The sequence below is a fragment of the Cinclus cinclus genome, chromosome 6 (genome assembly GCF_963662255.1).
Source record: "Cinclus cinclus chromosome 6, bCinCin1.1, whole genome shotgun sequence".
NCBI classification, from domain to species: Eukaryota; Metazoa; Chordata; class Aves; order Passeriformes; family Cinclidae; genus Cinclus; species Cinclus cinclus.
Window position 1 is genome coordinate 4,822,293 of NC_085051.1, and position 20,942 is coordinate 4,843,234.

Below are 20,942 nucleotides of genomic sequence, written 5' to 3' on the forward strand. Positions count from 1 at the left end.
ATGTGAGACATAGCATAATATAATGAAGTCTTTCAAAGAGAGTATTCATCAGACAGTGTTTATGAGGGTAGATTTTTATTTCAATGAACTTCAGAGCCAATGTAGCCCATGAATATGAAGCCTAAGAATGTATGCATTTCCTATATATCTTAACTATCAATTCTTAATTGTACTCTAAAAAGATCTTCAAACTCTCCTCATTTACCAAAGGACAATCTTTCAAGGTCCTTATATGATCATATTTTACAATTATCAAGTTCAGCCAGTTGACAGAGTGAAGGATTTAATTTAAAAATTACCTTTGTAGAGGTATTTTTTCTTCTCTTTGTAGACCTTAACCCCAGCTGTCTTATCTATAGTTTCATGCATACATACCACCTACTGTTAGAGTCTCATAATTATATGTAATTTATAATTTTCTAGTCTCAGAATTTAATCCTTGTGCAGGGTTTTTGAGCACTGCCTTATCCTGGCTTTTTCTTCCCACCATTTTGTGTATTATTAGTGTTAGTAAAATCGACTTGAATTCTGGAATTCTGAAAATCTTTGTGGACCAGAAATTAGGATGGCCCTGAGTACCAGGCAGCTGCATGCCTTTTTTCCAAGAGTGAGTGTGATAATCTCTTTCATCTGTTATTTTACTTATGAGCCCCTCTTCTTCCCCTCTGCATTTTGTAATTATTATCATTGGAGAGCCAATAATGGCCCTCTTTTGTTTTGTGCTGGTAAGAGAAGGAGCATAATGTATAGTGATCTTCTACTTTATAGGCAAGTTAAAAAGTGTCAGCCAAGGTTTCCCAAAGAAATAGATCTGCCCTAGAACCTGACAAAGGTTTAGACCCTTACAGTGGAAGAACTACATCTGCTGTTTTCAGATTGCATATTTTTATTAACTACTAAGTTTATAGTTTTTATTATACTATCTTTTTTTCCCCCCTGGCTTTCAGGGTATAGATTTGGTTTTAATCGCTATGAATCCACTCTGATGGCTACATTAAAGCTTGAAAGCAAACAACATTCTGCCTCTGGCTTTTAGTTTGCCAGAACCTGTTGATCAGCAAGAGTCAGCTGGCTGACTTATTCTGCCATGCAACATCTGTAGTGCTGTATCTCAGCAGGAAAAAGCTGGTCTCAGCAGCTTTTCTAAAGTTGCAGGAGTGCAGAGGAATGCCTCATCTATTATCTTCAGTGTGCAGAGAGCCACTGGAGACCAAAAAACGAGTAGGACACACGGCACTATAGCCTCTGCCTCTTTTCTTAAACTAACAACAAACCATCTGCAAACGTTGCAAACCAACCCGAATTGTGGTCAGTTATCCTGAGGAGGTAAGTTTATTACTTCCCATTATGGTAACAATTGGATGTGTCAGCTGTGTGTTATGGAAGAGCAATATCTGTTGTACTCTAAAAAAATGTGCTGGGGAATACCACGCCAGTTAGGATGAAATTTTTATTTTGCCTCCCTTTCCACAAGAGCCCATGCATGGATATATTGGTTCATATATGGTTATTTAATATGTTTTCATAGTGGAAAAGCATTCTTACACACACAAAAAAAAAGCGTGCATCCAACTTGTTTGCTTAACTACACTGATATGACAAAGTAGTACAACTTTATAGTACAGACTGGCCTGTAGTATGGGGTGGCAATTATGTAATGTTTTTTAGCAGGTGGTATATGATAAGCCCCAGTCAGCTATGGGGAAGTTCTGCCTTTACTGTCAGAGGACACCTGACAGCACATAAATGGAGCCACAAACTTTGAAAGAATGCTGCAGCACTGGTATTAAAAAATATAAATTATATAAAATATATAAATTCTATTATATTAAAATATAATTATATAAAACATGTGGTATTTAGGGGATTGAATTACCTTCTGATGAGTAAATAATGTTTGAGTCCCTAAATGGAGAAGAGGATATAGATACTACTAGATGCAGGCTAGAATATTTGACTGAATGAATTTAGGAGGACCAAATCCCACCAATTATTGTGGTAGAAAAAAAAATATATTAAACCCAAAACATTCTACAGGAATTGAATGATGCCATGATAAAACTTATTAGGAATCCAGAGAGAATAATGTGAGCAGAGAGCAACAAGGAAAGAAATAAAAACCTTTTACATTCGAGTCCTCTGTTGTCTGGAATGAGCCACTTGGCACACGCTATAGAGAAAGGGGGAATTATAACACAAATAGCATAAAAATGGGCCACATCAGGGTGGAATGCACACTTTAGCAGCTTGTAAAAAATTATCTGCAGTAAGGCTGAGACTCCAAGTTCTACCAAATACATAGAAATAAAAAAAGCCGGTGATGCAGCTCAGAGACATGGTGCGACGACGGGGATGGAGGCGATGTAATCCAAACTTAACTCACAACGTTGAGATCCAAATGCAGCCGTTACTGCGCAAAGGAGGTGCAGTTTTTATTTCGCCGCCCCTCACCCCAATACGAACACCTAAAAGGGAGGCAGGAAAGCAATAGGAGCAATACTGCAAAGGGCCTGGGGGCAGCGCCGCTCCTCACTGGGGTCCACACAGAGCGTCCCGCCGGTCCCCGCTGACACAATTGCCTTCCCGGTAATGTCTGCGGGCGGAGGGACAGCCACCGGCTCCGCGCCCGCCCCTCGCCGCTTCGGGCCCGGCGTTACCGCCCGTCCCCACCCCGCCGGGCGCTGCCGGCGCCATTCCCTCGGCCTCCAGCGCGCGGCGGGCCGGGCCGGGCCGGGCCGGGCCGGGCCGCGCCGCTGGTGTCCCGCCCCCCGCCCCTGCAGCCGGCGGGCCGGCAGCTCCGGGGGTGCTCTCCGCCACTATGGTGCACCATTCGGGCTCCATCCAGTCCTTTCGCCAGCAGAAGGGTGAGTAGGAGCCGCGCTATGCCCATGGCGGTCGTAGGGAGGCCCGGAGCATCTGCCCGCTCTGCGGGTGCACGGGGACGGAGGGAGGGGGCGTGAGGGATCGCCCCGTGGGTGCCGGCTGTGTTCTGTGTGCGTGCCTGCCCTCCTGCCCTACACTGTGGGTGTCCGCGTGCGGGCTGTAGCCCGGATCCTGCTCTGGAGGAGCAGTGATGCTGTCGGATGCTTTGCTGGGTGTCAATTAATGCGGCTGCGGCGGAGGAGAGGATGCCCAGCGGCACGCAGTGAGCCGGGCCGGGCCGAGCCGCACCACACACCTTCCCCCGCCCCGGCTACCGGGGGCCGAGGGACCCCGCTCCAGCCTCCGCCCCGCCTCGCCAAGTTTTTCTTCCGGAAAGGCGGTGCTGCTTTGGACCTCACCTGGTACAGGTGAACCTAAAGATGCCTCTACGCGTGATACAGATAGCGCGTTCACCCTCTAGAGTTCACCGCCGTTGCTGCTAGGTTTGTTTTAGGTTTTAGCCTTCGTATCACGCTGTTACTCAAGTACAAAAGTAGAGGAAGGATACTAGCTGTATTTGTGAGCAGGGCTCTGATGTTACAAGTGCAGATACAACTTAGGTTCAGTCTATGTATTAGGTTGTTTTTTCGTCTGGGATTTTAATTGCCAAACAGAAGCTCTTTGCTGGTCAGCAAATATAAAGGTGAATTTCTAGTTGTGATTACCATCACTATAAAACCTGTATCATGTTCATGTTTAGAAAAGAAGATAATTCTCTCCATGAACTTTATTTTTTTCTTTATCATGGAACCAATATTTTTACTGTATTTTTTCTCTCTAATTCTACTTCGATAGATCAGATGAACCAAGATTTCTCTCACTTATTTCTCTTCAGTGATTGACAAACTTTTTATTCTTACAGTGCAGTATAACATAAATTATGATAGGAAATGGTATTCTTTATACATAAAACATGAGATCACTTACTGGATTTTGCCTCATTCAAGTTCTTCTCTTTGACTGGTTAGTTGAAAAGAAATAATTCAAAGCACATTTTCCATTCTGGTCATCCCATAATAAATTTACTTCCTTGCTGTAGAGGTTTTGCATTTAATGCCAGTCTTGTGTGCAATAATGAGTGGTGCTGTTTCAGACTGTAAAAAGTCTAATTTAGTCAGGTTCAAAGGCAATTAATGAGTATAAAAACATATTTATTCAACTGTCAAGTCTACATTTATAAAAGCAATAGAAGCCTTGAAGCCACAGTGGTAGTCCTTACTTTTTCATAAGACTTACATTACAGTTTGCATTACAGCAATTATTAGCAAGCTCCAGAATCATCAAGACCCGTCAGAAAAAATGCAGATGTTCTGTAAAAATCTTTAAAAAACCTACCCCAAAACTAATTTTTGGTGTTCTAGTTCAACTTGAACTATGTTCAAGTTCTTTGGCTTGTGATTTATGAAACTCTATGTTTGCACAAGTCATGAAACTTTATAAAAACTAAGTGACTTCTGCCAGTTACTTTTTGAGAAGATTGTTGTTCTCATCTCCTTATTCCTGAAGAAATCCTCATTAAGGTACCTTGTCGGTCATCAGGCTTTGGAAAAGAGGGGATGCTTTTATGGAGCTATGTGACCTGTACAGTATTGACTAACATGACTATTGCTTTCTCAAATTTCTCAAATGCAGTGTGCTTTTTACAAAATGTACCTGAGTTCAGTCTGTTTTTCTCAGCCTAAACCTTTTAGGAATGGAGGAGGACAGCATGAAATCTCGATCAAAATGCTACAGCAAAACTAAGCAAACCTAAATTGTAAGCAAGAATTCATCATCTTATCATGAGGTGTTGAGAAGAAGCTGAGCATCTCATATTCTGAAGTTCATAGACACTGATCTCAGAAGAAAAAAACATTGTGTCTTTTTTCCTTGTAATTTAGTACTTTCTATCAGTCTTTATTTGAAATTTAATATTTTGTTTACTGTAATTTCTAACTTGCTATTGCTGAGATTTTGACTAAATACATTGTTTTCCAGCTGCTCACAAAATAGTGCCCCAAATTCCCTTTCTTTACAGAATCAGTGGTAATCTTCTTGAAATGGCCAAATGCCCATAACAGCTGTGCCTTGTATGCTTCACTTGCATTAAGATCAAGATTCTTTTTTTTTTTGGGGGGGGGGGTGGGGGGAAACGGGACATTTTTTATGTGGATTTGTGATCATACAGGAAAAATATGTGTCAGCAAGTCTCACAGTTCCTGAAAACAAATAGAAAATAATGTCAAAAAATATTAAAAATAAATTCTAAATAATTTCCAGTTTTCTTCAGAAGCAGAACCTACCTATTGCCAGGTAACATAGTATTCAAAGTCAGTAAAGAGGAGTAACTTTAAAAATGGGAAATAGAATGGGGTAGAGAGTATTTCTTTTCTCTTACCTACTTTGAGCACTTTGTGTTAGCTGAAAAGTTGTGGTTTCAGTATCAAAGCTGTTTTTGCAAGGTTTGGAGAAATAAGAAGGCTAACTTCTCCAGTCTCTTGGGTGTCTAGGAGTCTTCAAAAGGAAGAAGAAAAGAAAGAAAGGAAAAAAAATATATCCTGAGGATTTGTTACTGTTTAGAATTTAGGCGTTGCTTTTTTTTAAATTATCTCTCCCTTCTTGACAGAGTGAGGAGGTGTTCAGAGTAGGAGGCTGCTGCCATCCTTTTGTCTTGCTCTTTGTTCAAATTGTGTATGCAGAGTGAAACCCTCAGTTTCAAAACCTCAGCAGAGCTCAATGTAGTGTTATAAAAAGACACAGAAAGGGTTGAAAAAATGAATCTCATTCTTCTTCACCCCCACAATTCTTGTTCTTCTCCTTGTGTCCAAAGATAATGACTATTGAGAAGGTAGACTAATCTGTTTCTCTGCCCAGAAGTGTGTTAGATCTGTTTAGCCATCTGTACATTATTTTCTGGCTGTTTTTAACCTCTGCTTTGGCAAATTTTTTTTTTTTAATTATTTTCCTCAGTAATACTCTCAGACAAAAACCATATTAGTAAATATTTGCCTTTATACTTTTTACTTTTTCAAAAGGGGATGCAACCTATAGCCTCTGAGGAATTGTCCAGGGAAAGGGAAAGAAATGTTTATTGCTTACTAGCTTCTTCCCAGCCATCCTCTACACAAGAATAATCTTCTTCCTTAGAGATTAATATAGAGGTAATATATACTGTATATTACTGTATATACTTCTCTAATATACAGGTATGTTTAAAACTAGTAAGTAATGAATAGTTATTCATAAAGGAAAAATAAGATAATGTTGATTAGAGCAAAGATAGTCTCTACAGTAATTTGTAGTTCAATAATTCCAGGGAAAGATAGCTAGTTAGGAATCATATTTTTTTTACATGTAGGACATAAAAATACAGTGCAGCCTTATGGAAGATTTTGTGTTTGCCATAGTAGGTGTGGGGCAGTTGCTAAGCAATTGCTTGTTTTATTAGGGGACAGTAGTGAAAACTGATATTCTTCAGAAGGAAAGGCAACTTAATTTGCAACAGGCTCTTGGTAGGTGGCTCTGAGTTTAAGGTGCAGGTCAAGGTAATTACTATGATTAAAATTTCAAACAGCTGGGACTTTTATCCCGATACACAGACCACAATTTCCTACATACTTTGCTGGGTGCTTTTATTGACAAGTGTTGTTTTTTTACTACTTCTATCAAAGCTTTTTAATGAAGGAGTTCAATGCTGGGAAAAAGAAAATATGTTTGTGCTTTAAAATTGAGTTGCTTTCATCTTGGCATATGAGATTTAAGAACGTGGACTGCAGATTGACATCCAGTGGCTACCTTGGGGTGCTTCTCATGATTCTGGTCAAGGATTTCAATGTTTCCTCCTTCAGTGAGGTAGGAAGGAGCTAATCGACTTCAATACACATTAAGTCTTTGAGAGTACTGATTTAGCCTCTCAAGGGATTTTTCTTGGACAAGTTTGAATTGAGACTTCTGAAGAAATCAGGGCTCTCCATATAAGATGTATTTCTAGATGTATTCCACTTCTTATCTGTGCCAAATATTTAGTTTCATTTTGTATATTGCCACTTGAAATTATAGTGTGATTTAGAGGGATTGAGGATTGGCTTGAGAATCTCTAATAGCTCTGCTGTCACAGGGTAGCTCCTTGCTTCACTGACGTTTTTGTTAAATTACTTTGAGAACCACTGTTGTTGTAGAGTTTTCTGTTAGAGTTGCTCAACTGTGATTTTAAGATCTTAATGGCTTGCATTCGTTATAAAACAACTTGTGAAATTGATTTGCATTTCTTGTGAATTTAAATGAGAATTTGTAAAGATCACATTTTGTATTGCTCCGGAGTTTTTAGTATTCAGGAACTTGGACTTGTGATTAAGAATCTCATGGAGACTTCTCCAAGGATGTTTGGTGCTTCTGTGGCATGAGTGAACCTAGTAAACTTAATAATCTGAAGAGACTCCTGACATCACTAGAAGATGGAATTCTGTCACACAAAAATTAATGAATGTGACCCTTTGCTACTCCAGAGCAGAAAGGCCAAGTTTTCCTGTCAGTCTGAATAAAGCAATTATTTTGGCCTCAGCTCTTCGGTTTTCCTTCCAAGGAGCACTAACAATATACAGAAAATTTCAAAGCCATACTCATCTTTACTCTGAAAGCTGAGAGCAATGCAGCTATTAATACAGTCCTTTAAACAGTACTGTATTTACACAGTGTTACTTAAGATGTTTTTTCAGGTCACTGAAAGGCAAGGTCCAATATTTAATAAGGCTATATTTGCTCTTCTTTTGCCTGAAACAACTATGCAGTTCATCTTTTTCACTCAAACACCTTTGAAGAGCCCATAATATGTCTTTTTATTCCAGGTTGTACTGTTATGGGTTGTAACTTCAAAAAAAATAAAGAGGTTTTTGAAAACAATCACTAAATATGATATATTAAACTTTATATTATGCAGGTGCATGAGTGCTGTGCAAAAAAGTTTTTACTGAATGAATATTTTAAATGATAAAGCTGAGGATATCGGAACATTTTGGGATGTTGCATAACTCTCTCTGGCTACAGATGATGATGCTGTGCTTAGATGTCTGGGCATTAACTTCCTACATTGTGTTTTAAGTATAGCTTAATATAGTAGCATCTATGGACAAACCTTGTACCTATTCCACGGCTTTTCAAAACTTCCTGAATAAGGACCTGTGAAAATAACCCTTGCCACCACTCCTTTTCTTTAGAACCCTCATCAGTTATATTTCATTGGCTATCACCACAAAATTGTGAGTTCCTGATCTGCCTTCATATTTTGGTTTATTTATTCTGCTTTTTTCCATTTTTGAGATCTGCTAAATGAGTATGATAAATGAAACAGCCCTGTCAGTTTATGTTCTGTTGTAGTAGTATTTTGAATATATTGGTTTTTGTTTGAAAGTCTTGCAGCAAAATGATCACTAGTCAGCATATTTCATTATTAGAGGTGTTCTGAAATTCCAGCAACTATGAATAATTGAAACACTGTCTTAGCTAACTGTACAAAGAGCTTTGCATTACAGTTAATACAGATGGTTAAGTAGTAACTGGGAAAGTAATGAAAAAGAAATAGCCATCCGTATTTTAAACATAGTGTGATAACAGAAAGTGGATATGCTAAATTCACAAGTTTATTGAGCAACATGAAGATTACTTGTTTTCTGCTTTGGCCTGTCTAAGCTGAAGAGAGTGTCTGTATTGTCTTGAGTCAAACATGCAATTTGCAGACATTTGCAGAAAGCATTATATGTGTGGTTACCCAGATTAACATTTTTTGCCAAACTTATTCTGGAGTTAGGTCAATTCTATCTATATATTCTACAGCCTGTGTTACAGTACATTATTTATCAGAGACTGGTGTACTCAAAACCAAACTGCAGTGTACATCAATACTCTTTAACAACTGTGAGCTACAATTAATGCAAATTCATCACTGCTTTCTCAGAAAGAGATTCTGAGTCTGCCTCAGTTTGGTTTATCATCTCTCTCGTGAGGGCTTTTAGCCAGTGCAGTTACTTAAGGGAGGAACTGTTCATTTGTCTGACTGGTGAGGTCACAGTTTAATTCGCAGTATATTTGACTATTTAAGTGAGGTTTTGGAGAAACTGATACCTTAAGTTTTCCTTTTGGATCATGTCCAGTATTTTTATATCAGGCAAGTAGTGACATCTGTTATGTAACTGTTTGATCTGCTTAGAGGTTGGACCTTCTGAGTGGAACAAAAGATACTGTGAAAACATGCTGAGTTAAATTCCATCTGTAACTCATGAAAAGGAAGTGTAGTTTGAAGAGTATCCGTGGAAATCCCTTTTGAACAATTTGCAGATTGTCACTGTTCATATGGTTTTCAGTGATTTCTTTAGCAACAACATAGGGCCAAGCCACATATGTTTTGTTGCTTCTTGTCTGTTGTTCTTGCTGGATTCCTGTGTGGCACCCTAGAACAAGCAGCATGCACAAACTAAGGAATTTAGAGCTCTCTCAAATCTGTGTTGAAAATTGTTTAAGTACATCACAGTTACACAAGACTTGTAGGTAGCCAGATATGCTCCAGACAGCTCCTGTGATGATGGCAAGCTCTGAAGTTAGAATATGTTTGAAATGCCATATTCTATTCTCTATCTGATTCAGTAGAATTACTCTTGTTCAAAAATTTCCTTACTCCTTACTGTTTGCTCGGTAGCTTCATCAATAATATGTCTTTATAATCCAGAAGGTCTAATGTGTATAATATCTGTATTCTATTATCTTTCTTCTGGTTCATTAAACTAATGGAGGTAGTGCTTTTAATGAATTATTTTTCCTGAAGCATTAGTATATTTTTTTTGTGGGAAGTTTGTTTTCAGCTGTAGGCTATTTTGTTGTCTGTCTGGTTTAAAGGACAAGTGTCTGCCAAGGAAGTTGAAAACCTCTCTTGCAATGGAAACACTTAGGTGAGAGAAATTCACTACCATCTGAATCCAAAATCTGTATGTCTGAATATTCTGCAGAGGCTGATTCTTTCAGTTGACCTATTGTGGTGGTTTGTATTAATTGAATTTTGGTGAGAAGGGAATGAGCCCAGCCAAGGAAGTGATGTTTTCCAGAGAAGCTGCTAACAGCTTCTTTTATGCTTAGCAAAACCAATTGCTGGCTGGCTTTGAAAATAGGTGTGCTAATAAGCCAGTGAAAGAGATGAACACGCCTCTCTGAGAAACAGATTATAAGATGAAAAAACTCAAAACCCTGGGGATCTCTCTCTTCATTTTGGCCTGGATACAGGTGACAGGCTGGTTCATCCCCTCTGCTGTGCCATGGGGTCCCTCCCACAGACAAACAGTCTTCCCAAAACTGCTGTGGTGAGGGTCACTTGTTCCTGGGGTGCAGTTCTCTAAGGACAGCTGCTCTAGTTTGGAATCAAGGGCCCTGTCTCTCTGTCTCTGGAAGCAGGGGCCCTTTCTCTCTCTCTCTCTCTCTGTTCTGGTCTGTCAGTAGATTACAGCTTTCTCTGGCACCCATCCGCTCCAGCATGAGCACTTTTCTCACAGACTGAGGATATTCTTGGTGAAATCTATGAAGTGTTCTGGACAGAGCAGCTGATTTGAATTCAGCTGTCATAATTTCTTTCTGCATATTAATGCTCACATAATTATGGTTAGTGGATCTCTGCATCCCCAGTGGACTTCATGCATTACAGCAGGACAGTTTGTTTCACCACAGTCCTCACTAAGGCTTGCAGAGGAATTTTGGCTGTCACACTTGAAGCACCTCCTACCCTTCTTTCTTTGCCACTGACCTTGGTGCTGCCATGTTGTTTTCCCCTTGCATGTCCTCACTTCCTCCTCTTCTCTGACTAGGAGAAAAACTTCTGATCGTAGGTACCATTGCCAACAAGTTCCACTAATTCAAAGATTCTTGCAGGATCCTGCAGTACCAAGAGCTCCAGGTTCCACACTGGGGAGTCACCTGTTGGTTTTCACTCTTGACTGTGTGGCTGATAAGATTATAACTGAGTATGAGGTCTTTGTACTCTAAGAACTGAGCCAAAAGAATATGTTTGATGAGAACAACTTTATCATCTTTCAACAGAACAGTATAATTTTAGGGTGTTCTTTCGCCTGCAGATTATATGAATTTTAAAATTACTTAGCTCTGGTGGTCCAGTTCTATTCAGATTTGTAAAATATGCTTTTATTTTTCATTTTTCAATGAAAATACACAATAAAAAACACCTGAGAATCTGACCAAAAATTACCATTCATTTATAGTAGTGAAAAAGAATCTGAAGATACTGATAATCCCCCTCTTTCCCTCTGTGTTGTTTTTTTTTCCTTTTTTTTTTTTTTATTAGTCCAATAATCTAGGCATCCAATAAATAAATACTCTATCATGCTGCATTATAGAAGCAGATGGAGAGTGAAATACTGATGGCTCCTATCCAATAGCCTGAACTGAAGGGAAGAAAGGTCTGGGGGAAGAGAGGCTTGAGAGACTGGGAAAGGGCAGATCTAATCCTGCTAGTTATGTCTGTGGTAACAATTTTTCCCAATGCAGGAAAAAATACTGCTTTTCAGAATAGGAAATAACACTCATAAAGGCCATATGTGAAATTATTCTACAAAATATTATTGTTTTGTGATCCTCTTCTATTTTTTCTCCCAGTTTAATGCAAATTTGCTTTGTCAGTTTTTTATAAAGTTGTGTTTGAGGTTAGGATTTGCATCAATTTCAGTTCATGAAAAAGGAAGTCTTGAGGATGGCATTAGGGAGTGTGCAACAATTTCTTAAGAAACAGAGTTGTTTCACTGTCTCATGATTGTATGTTCAAAATGAATATATGATACAAAGCACAAATAGTTCTTTTTTTCAGTGCTGGAAGTCATGCAGAAATTCAGTCCATAATGGTGAGAAACTGATTGTTCTACATTAAGTGCAATTTCTCTTTCTTGGTAAGCAGGTGGTTTTTGCACACAGTTGCCATCTTGTTGTGTTTGGAAGCTGTTGTTTCTTTGAGAGTAGTTGCAGTTGGAGTACTGAATGCTTCTGTAACTGCAGAGGTAACGCATCTATGGCCAACTTTTCTGGGGGCATTCACATTTTTACTAAAACAGTGCAAGAAAACAAGCACTTCTCAATAGATTACTTAGGTAAACATAAGGTTGTAGAGAAACAGCTAAGAGTTTCCATTTCTTCAGTTCACCTTCTTCAGACATTTACATTTTTACTGCTTAATCTTCAAAATAAATTTGCATATATACTATTAAACTCAATAATTGGATACTTGAGCAGTAAAATACCCTTATAAACACTGTCAGTTATAAAGAGACCATCTGGCTTATCAGCTTGCAGTATTAATCTTACAGATATAGGAAGTTAAGCTTTGTAGTTTGAGAGGTGGAACTTCCAATATAAGCCACCATGAATATGCTGAATGTCTGACTAGCAAAGGTAAGTTTATTTTGGGAGGCTCTTTAACAGTGGGGATGGCTGTCTCCATTATTTTCTGTATTTTATTTCCTTATTTTTTTTTTTTCTCTGCTAGTTTGCAGAAGTTTTTACATTCATATTTGACTATTTTTGTCTTATTGTCCTTTCTGTTCCCATATTTTGAAGCTTCATCATGAATGGATAAAAAATCATCTGTCTTCATTCCGCTGTAGTTGCTCTGCTCACTTAGCTCTTTACTCTTTCTTACTCTGGAAAGCTTCCAGAACTTCAGAGAAATTAGGTCACAAAATGTCTCTGGAGGCATCTGGACTAAAACTGTTCAAAACAGCCCAACTTTGAAACTAGGTCAGATTGCTCAGGGCCTTATCCAGTCAGGTTTTGAAAATCTGTTCCACAGTCCTGTCTGTTGTTGTGTTTCAGCACTCTCTCTGAGATGAATTGTTCCCTTATGACCAGTTGAAAATTTCTACGTTGGATCTTCTGACTGTTCTCAGTTGTCTTTTTCTTGGGCATCTATGTTGCTCTCCCTTCACTCTGTAATTCCCTTTTTCAGGTACTGGAGTTATCTTCAGAGTGGCCTGGATGTGCAGTTAAGTAGTTTCTTAGACTGCTTTGGTAAAGTGCTGCTTCCCCAGCTGCTCTCCCTGTTCCATGCCCTTCAGCTTCTTAGCCATCGTTGTAACCCTCCATTGGAGTGCCTTCAGTATGGTCAGGTGTCCTGTACAGAGATGATATTGAAATCATCTGGAAGTTGAACTTTCTAACACAATTAAGCAGGCATTCTTTATCAGCACTGGACATGTTAGAAGGCTGTCTCCTTTAATCTAATGTGTGTGACCAGACTTTCCAACAAGGTGTTATCTATCATAATCATACACATTCATTACAGTGTACCTCCTAGCTGATACATAAACATCACTTTCCTGGAACTGATTTGCATGCATCTGCCTCCTACTGGAAGTCTTTATATGGCACTAGAGGCTCCCCTGGAGAGGTCTCTGGTGGTTATATTTACTGAATACTTCAATATTACAGGCAACCTTTCCTTGAAGTTTTTTTTGGGCATATGTTGTTGCTTCCTTTTACATAACTTGCCAAAAAATCCACTGTAGTTCTCTTTATATTTTTATTTTTCTACTGGTTCCAGCTATGTTTATCATTCTGTGTGCATACTTTTGCATCCTTTTATCTTTTTTTGCTAGTTAGTCTCAAAGCTCTGTTCAGCAGCTTCAGGGGAACGGAAAATTTATATTCTCTATGTTATTTACCTGGAGCACCCCAGAGCTGGATGCTGTTTGTGATGTGGCTGCAGAAGAGTCAGCAAGAGGGGAGTAATCCTTCCCTTGACCTCCTAGCTTCACACTTGTTGAAGCAGCTCAAGAAGGAGTCAGCCTTTGTTTCTACAAGGGCTCCACTGATGACACCACTAGGAGTCAACCTGTTGAGAAGTGCAGTGCCAATTATTATAGCAAATATCCAGTGCCATGAATTTAAATGCTGATAAATTAAATTATTTTGTTGGTTTCAGCAGCAAAGTGAGGAGGAAACTGTTCAAAAGAAGTATGCATGGCTTTGCTTTGTCCATCGGTGTGAATGCTGAATGGTTTGGCTGCTGAAGCAGTTAAGGATTGTCTGGAGAAGCAAAAGCTTGTAAAGTATTTGAATAGGTAATATGTCATCTGTGAAACTTTTGATTTCAAGGCTCCAGATACTGAATGCCTGCTAATCTGGAATTCTGCCTATAACTGGAAGATCTTATAGGCATAGATGACTCAAAGAAGGACACATCAACAACTGTAGATGAGCTGTGGTATTTTAATTCACTTTTACCCCAACATACTGAATGAATTGGGCCTAAAAAGCTGCCATCAGTAAAAAAATAAAAGAGCTGTAATCAAGTCAAGTAATTTTTTTTTTTTTTTTGACAGGGCTGAAAAAGACACTAGTGGAAGACTTTTCCATCAGCGTGACAATTTTTCAGTCAGGAATAAGACTGATGGTGATTTCAGTACTTCAGAAAACTCAGTTCTTAGGGCAAGTGGGCCACCTTCCTAGAGTGAAATATGGAAATGTGCAGAGTTTACAGAAAGAGCTTTGGAAAAAGTTGAAGGCAACTGAATGTACTAAAGAGGAATAGTTACACTGAAAAAAAGCAGTTGATGAGCCAAAAGAGGTGTGAGATATGTGTCTGTAACCATGGTTGTTTACCTTGGTATGCAAGCCAAGATGATGTAGGTGTCTTTAGATGCAAGGCAAAATTGCATATTAAAACTTTCTACAAGAAATCTGTTTTGTGGGCTTTTTTTCTTTTCACCCAAATCTTTTTACTTGCCATGTTTTCTGATTTTTTTTTTTAAGCTTCGTCTTTTAAAATAATTAACTAAAAGCTGTAAGCACTAGTAAACCATTCTGTTAGTTTCTATGACTCACACCCAGGATTCAAATAACTTAAGAGTTAGGAAATCCAACATTTAATGGATTAAATTAAATAAATTTAATGGATTTTAAAAAATAAATCCAACATTTAATGTATGGAATGACTTTACAAATCACATGTGTAACAGCCATTATTCTGACAGTGATTCAGTGAAGGCAGAGAATATCTTAAGTCTACTTTGAAGTTCTGTTTATTGAGCATTCAGAAATAATTCTGCTTATATTCACTCAGTGACCATTCTGTCCTCTGGTCCTGATTGCAGATCTTCAAGAAAATTCCAGTTCTTTAAATGTGAGCTTTCTTAGCACTGCTTGTTCCAATCTTGTCTGACAAACTTAAAAGATGGAGAAGTGGAAATGATTTTTCATTCAGCCATTTTTTTTTTTCCTAGCAGAAAGGGAAGCTTTTAAGAAGTTAAAATATTAGAGTAGCAGCACACTGAAGTCTTCTTTTATCTGATTTTTTTACTTTAGAAGTTCTTTAACTTGAAAATAGAAGCAAATGTTTTTTTCAATTTAAATAAAATAATTTATGGGTGATTTTCATTATTCATGTGTATCAGAAAAAAAGCAGACTTTAGATCAGTCCAAGAAATTAAGTAATTTTTTTTTTCAGGGTAGTTGCAATATACAACATATGTAACATTATGCATAACTAAGTTCTAAATGGCATTGTCAGAGCTGCAGAATAGAAAACTGATCTTTTGCAACTGCCTCACTAAAATTTTGTATTAATATTATAGGAAAGTATGATGCTTCTGGTTTGTTTTAAGAAGATATTCCTGTAAGGGGATTCTGGTGGTCATATTGACTGAGATCCCCCAAAATTCTAAGTGACTTTGCCTTAAACTTGTCCAAGGGCATGTGCTGTTTTTCTTGTTACATAACTTTGCCACAAAAACCACTTAGGCTGCTCATTATCTCTTTATCCACTGGTTCCAGCTATGTTCACCATGCTGTGTGTCTACTTTTACATTGTTTTGTCTAATTTGCTACTTAGTCTTTAAGCTGTGTTTTGCAACTGAAAATTTCTATTGTCCCTGTTGTCTGTCACTGGGGAGCCTCAGGGTTGGAGATTCTCATGTGGTACTTTAAATAGCCTTGGAAACTGAGAAACTGGTGAAAACACAGCTCTGCAGCTGCCTTTCCATTTGTCTTCCTTCCCTTGCAAATGCTCCAGGCACTCTGAAAGGTCTTTGAAGGCTTGGTATAATGTAATGACCTGACTGGGACAAAAGGCAGCCTGCACCTTCTGTGGGTGGGAAGACAGGAAAAGCAGAAAGGTCCATAGGTATGTCCTTGGCAGCCTAGCCAGGGTAATATCATTTTAAATTATTAACAAACCTTCCAGGTGTGGAAACAAAAAATAATACTGAAGATAGCTTTGTCATTTTACTTGAAAGACACTTATTTTCCTCCATTTGAAGTGTTCTTCATGGCTCATGAAGTGAAAAGAGGCATCTATAAAAAGAAATTATTAGAAAATAATTGTTAGGTCTTGTAAATCATGGTTAATCATTGCTTTGTATGCTGATGCTCAGAAATGGTTGTCAGCTGAACATTGCTGTCTTTATAATTAATCTATCATCAAGATTTTTGTTCAAGTGTACTTGAAAAGAAACTTTACACATGTTATCTCTTCTCCTCTCTTTAGGTTGTGTTTCTTTCAAATAGTTTATCAGCCTTGGCAATTTATTAAGAAGTTCTTTTCCTGTTATTTTCTTTATTTTGCTCTAATCTGTTATTTGTGATAGGAAAAAGGATTGCAGAGAAAGAATCATTAGGACATAAATTTTTTACTTATGCTGATTTCATGTTAATGACAGTTGTTTACATGTCTAACCACAAACAGTATGTTATATCCTGTAGAAGAACAAGAAGTTTTTTTATGAAACCCAAATGCTAAGTAAATTTTGAATGAAATAATTTTATATATATATATATATATATGTATATATATATATATAAAGGTCTTGTGAAAGAATTTCTGAAAAAAATAATTGTAGAGATGATGGCAACAAGAACTATTAGTATTCAGTCCACCTGGAAACCTATGCAATATGAAACCAGAGGAGCACTGTAGAGTTTTGTCATAGCACCACATAAACCTTTGGACCCACTTTTGTAGTCTTAATAAGTTGTTATAGAGAGCTAGATTTTAGCTGTCACTTTGATGTAATGATTTGCCTATACGATGGAATGAAGAAAAGAGTGAACAGTGAGAAATGGTTTGCAATCCTGTTAGCAACTGTTTTCATTGCCTTCCTCAGCATAACCCCTATGAGGGATAGCTGTTGGATTGAGAGCATGTTGGCTGTGATGGCTGGAAGTATATAGAAATGAAATAAAGTTCTTTAGTGGGCTAAAGAATCAAGGATTGATAAATCCTCATTTCTGAAGTCCTGATATGGCTGATCCATCTACTGTGGTTGATTCACTAATATCCTGTTATATTTCTTGGTTAGATGTTAGTCTGCTATTTAAGCAACTTTTTCCTGGGTCAGCATAATTCTTGCACCTTTTGATTTTGGTCACTAGGTCCACACACTGCTGGATGATCAGGGTGGGCTTTTTAGTCAAGTTTTACTGTTCTGAATTGTGCTTCAATTAAAAAAAAAATATATATGAGTCTTGATGCTAAATGAAATTAGTTAATTGCAAAATATAATTTTTGCAATCTCTTTAGTGCCAGCTATTCTTAATATTATATTCACTTCTGTTTTACATCCTTAAAAAATTAAATTGTTTACTTTTCCCCCCTTTTATGCATTAACATATATGGGCATGGTTTTCAAATCCTTGAATGGAAGTAGTAATTTAAAAAAAGGTCAATGATCACTTCCAGAAAAACATTTAATGGATTTAATTTAGACTCTGATTTTGTGTTGGATATGCTTCCTCTGTGTTTAATTCCACAGAATTTATTATAATGTTAATAATTTATGGACAGTGCTCTAAGAATGAAAGTGAGGCAAGCTTTACAGTGCTAGAGAAAGTATATTTTAGTAGTTAACATAACTGGAAAAGTCAGAGAAGCTTCTTAGCATGTAAGAACTATTTGCAAATCTGAAATGAAAGCTGCAAATTTAAAATGTAAATTAAGAAATTGGTATAAGTTTAGTAGCATCTGTTAAAGACATCCCTGTCTTTTCTTTCAGATGATCTAATTGATTTAACTGAATTTTAATTAATCAGCACCATCTTGGTATTTCATAACTCTTATTAAAGTGTTTCAGTATGCATGACAGGTTCAGTAGGATGCTTCATTTGGAAAAGATAAGATCAATCTGTATGCATTTTTGATGGGGGTGTGTGTTCAACGAAGGGCATTATCAGGAAAGACCTTTTGTCACTCCTAATTTCTTGTGAGTGTATACACGTATTAAGACACATATCCTGCAGGATGCCTTGTTCTGCAACCTCTCATGAACCTGTTGCATATAAAATATTTTTCCAGAGATGGTTGGAAGGATGTTCCATGTTTTTATGAAAGGACATGTAGTGTATATTTCAAAAAGTGATAAAATAATGGTTGAAATGCATTTGCATTTAGTTTTTAAAAAGAGAGATAAGAATTATGTTCTATATGAGCAATTCTGTAATTTTATTAAGTTAAAGAAATTTTATGCATGCAAAGAAAAAATATCTTCCAGTAATATTAAACTCTTAAATCAGGTGCAAAGATGAACATAGAAGAGTTACATAGTTCTGTACATTTTGCTTAATTCTATTTGCTGAAAGGATGTAATTTTCTCTTTAAATAACAAGCTTTGAAAGAACATTGGTAACTTTTTATTCCAGATATTTAACCTTTAGAGCTTTAGTAATAATCTCAACTTTACCCCTGTAATTTAGGAAAACTATAAAATTACAGATTTCTAAAATAGGTCTGTACACCTCCACAGCATTAAGCTGCCTATGTGGGCCTAGTGTTGAAGTAGCTGAGTTGATTTTGGTACAGAGGTTGCTGAAGGAGGTGAATAAAAGCAGTCTTTTTGACAGGCTTTCTATTAAATATTACTCCTTCCTCCGAGCAGCCTTTGTCACATGCTTTCATCAGTCAGCTACCATGAAACTGCACTGCAGCTCGAACAAGGAAAGAATGCTCAGTTCTTCAGGACTGAGAGCTCTAATGATCTGCACACAAGCTCTCAGGTGAACAAAAGTTGCACAGCCACGACCTGCCAATACATGATGAATGTGGTTTTCATATATGGCTATAAGCAACAAAATCACATCTCAGTTTGCTTCAGTGTGAGCAAACAAGTGTGCAAGAGCAAAAACTCTACTTTGACAGGGCAAACTAGCAGCTAGGATTAAGGAGGATCTCAGTTCTTCTAGTATCCCAATTCATCAGTTCTTCTGGGTCTCACACCAGCACACTGTGTGCCTTTTTGTTGGCCTTGTAACCTCACATATGCAGTTATCCAGATCTGTCTCATCCAAATGTATTTGGGAGAGAAATGTATATAGCCCTGCTTCTAGATAATGTTACTTTGCTTTGATTTTGTTACTAGTTGACTTCATGCAACAAATATATTAATTTTAAAGCTTCCATTTAAAAAAGCCTGGGAGTTACACTGAAATTTCACAGTCAACAGTGGACCTGTTAAATAAGCAAATTTAAAAATTGTGGTCTTAGGCTTCTGAGCTTGCTTCATCATGTGAAGATTTAGAATAGTCTAAGTTTTTATCTTGGTCCAGATGGAGCTACCCTCTATCTAATGGAACATAAACATGGTATGTTTTGCAGTATTTGAAGGAATTTCTGTACCTTGTTTTGCTCCAAACAATTCCCACACAACTAAAGTAGTGTTGCCCATACTGAACAGAGGATATCAACATCTCTGGTTGAGATAAACTGAAGTCTTATATGGCTGAGGATCCTTAGGATAGCTTGGTTGATCACTAAACATTTTTAAGCTTCTTCTGATGCGCTGTGTTTTTCAATAATGAGATGACTGTAAAAAAACCCCAAACTAATATTAACAACATGATTAATTAGGAGGAATAAATATTTTCATGAGATACTTGATTGGTGTAGCCATTAGTAATGCCAGAGGTTATGGTCCCTTTCATGCTTCAGATGCTTGAAACCCTATAGGCAGTGTTTTAAAAATAGTTGTAAAATACATGCACCTTTTCTGAAGAAATTTTTCAAGACTTTTCCTTGTATTTCAAGACTTAAAAATATAACCCAAGCATTTCAAAATAACCCTGTGAAAAAGGGAAAAGAATATCATCATGGCAGCTGAAAAACAAACTGTGAATATACAGAGTTCTTAGAAAAGAAATTTATTCCATTCCCTCAAGACTAAACTTTGTTATTTATCTGCAGTGTAAGTGCTGCATACCTAGTAGTAAGTTCAGCTACCTAGCAGCACATAAACTGCAATCTAATGGAGATAGTTATGTGAAATCTGTACTAATTGTGCCTGTTGAGTGAGTGCTGCAACTCAGTCTTTTTGGTGCATGTTTTAATTTTTTTAGCCAAAAGAATTGAATACCGATAGAAATTACTCAGCTTCAGTTACTGAAATAAAATTTTATAGTAAAATTAATGGTATTTTTGATGGCACACCATCTCAAAAGATAGGTGATTCAGAACCAGAGGATCCCAAATGTTTAGAAATTAAATTTCTAAGTACTTAAGAAATAATTTAAAAACATATTTGGTTTTATCCTTTTTATTAGATACATGCAAGATATATATGCTAGAAGTGGGAAGGAAAAGGATCTAGACATATTTTCCTGCAAATATAGGAAGGAAAACATGACGCTTAAGTCGAATACATACAATCTCTGGTCCTTTCTTGGTTACATCTCATAGGAGAAACTAAATAAAATAACTTTTATTTCTCAACCACTAACATTAATTTTGGGCCTGCTCTTGGGAGTTTAGATATCCGTAACATTATAGTTCATCCAGGTGCTAAAGACAGTGATTTTGTACCAGTGAAAGATAGCTGCTATGGAAAAAAAAAAAAAAAACAAAAACAAAACAACAAGAAAACCAAAACTATTAAAACCATTGTAAAATGAGCAACTGAAAGCTTTAAATATCGTCTGACGTAATGAAGTAAAACATTACCCTTTACTTTGAAAGTATTAATAGAAATTGGAATTGTTTGATATTTTGTCCTGCTGGTTGTGCAGTAAGGTTTAAATGCTTG

The 20,942-nt window shown here is 37.3% G+C and overlaps 1 protein-coding gene across 1 annotated transcript in view; it reads left to right on the forward strand.

Moving 5' to 3' along the window:
• The window catches only part of ANO3 (anoctamin 3), a 127,741-nt gene that overhangs the window by 29,266 nt on the left and 77,533 nt on the right, over positions 1-20,942 (forward strand). The gene's annotated exons all lie outside the window — the stretch shown is intronic.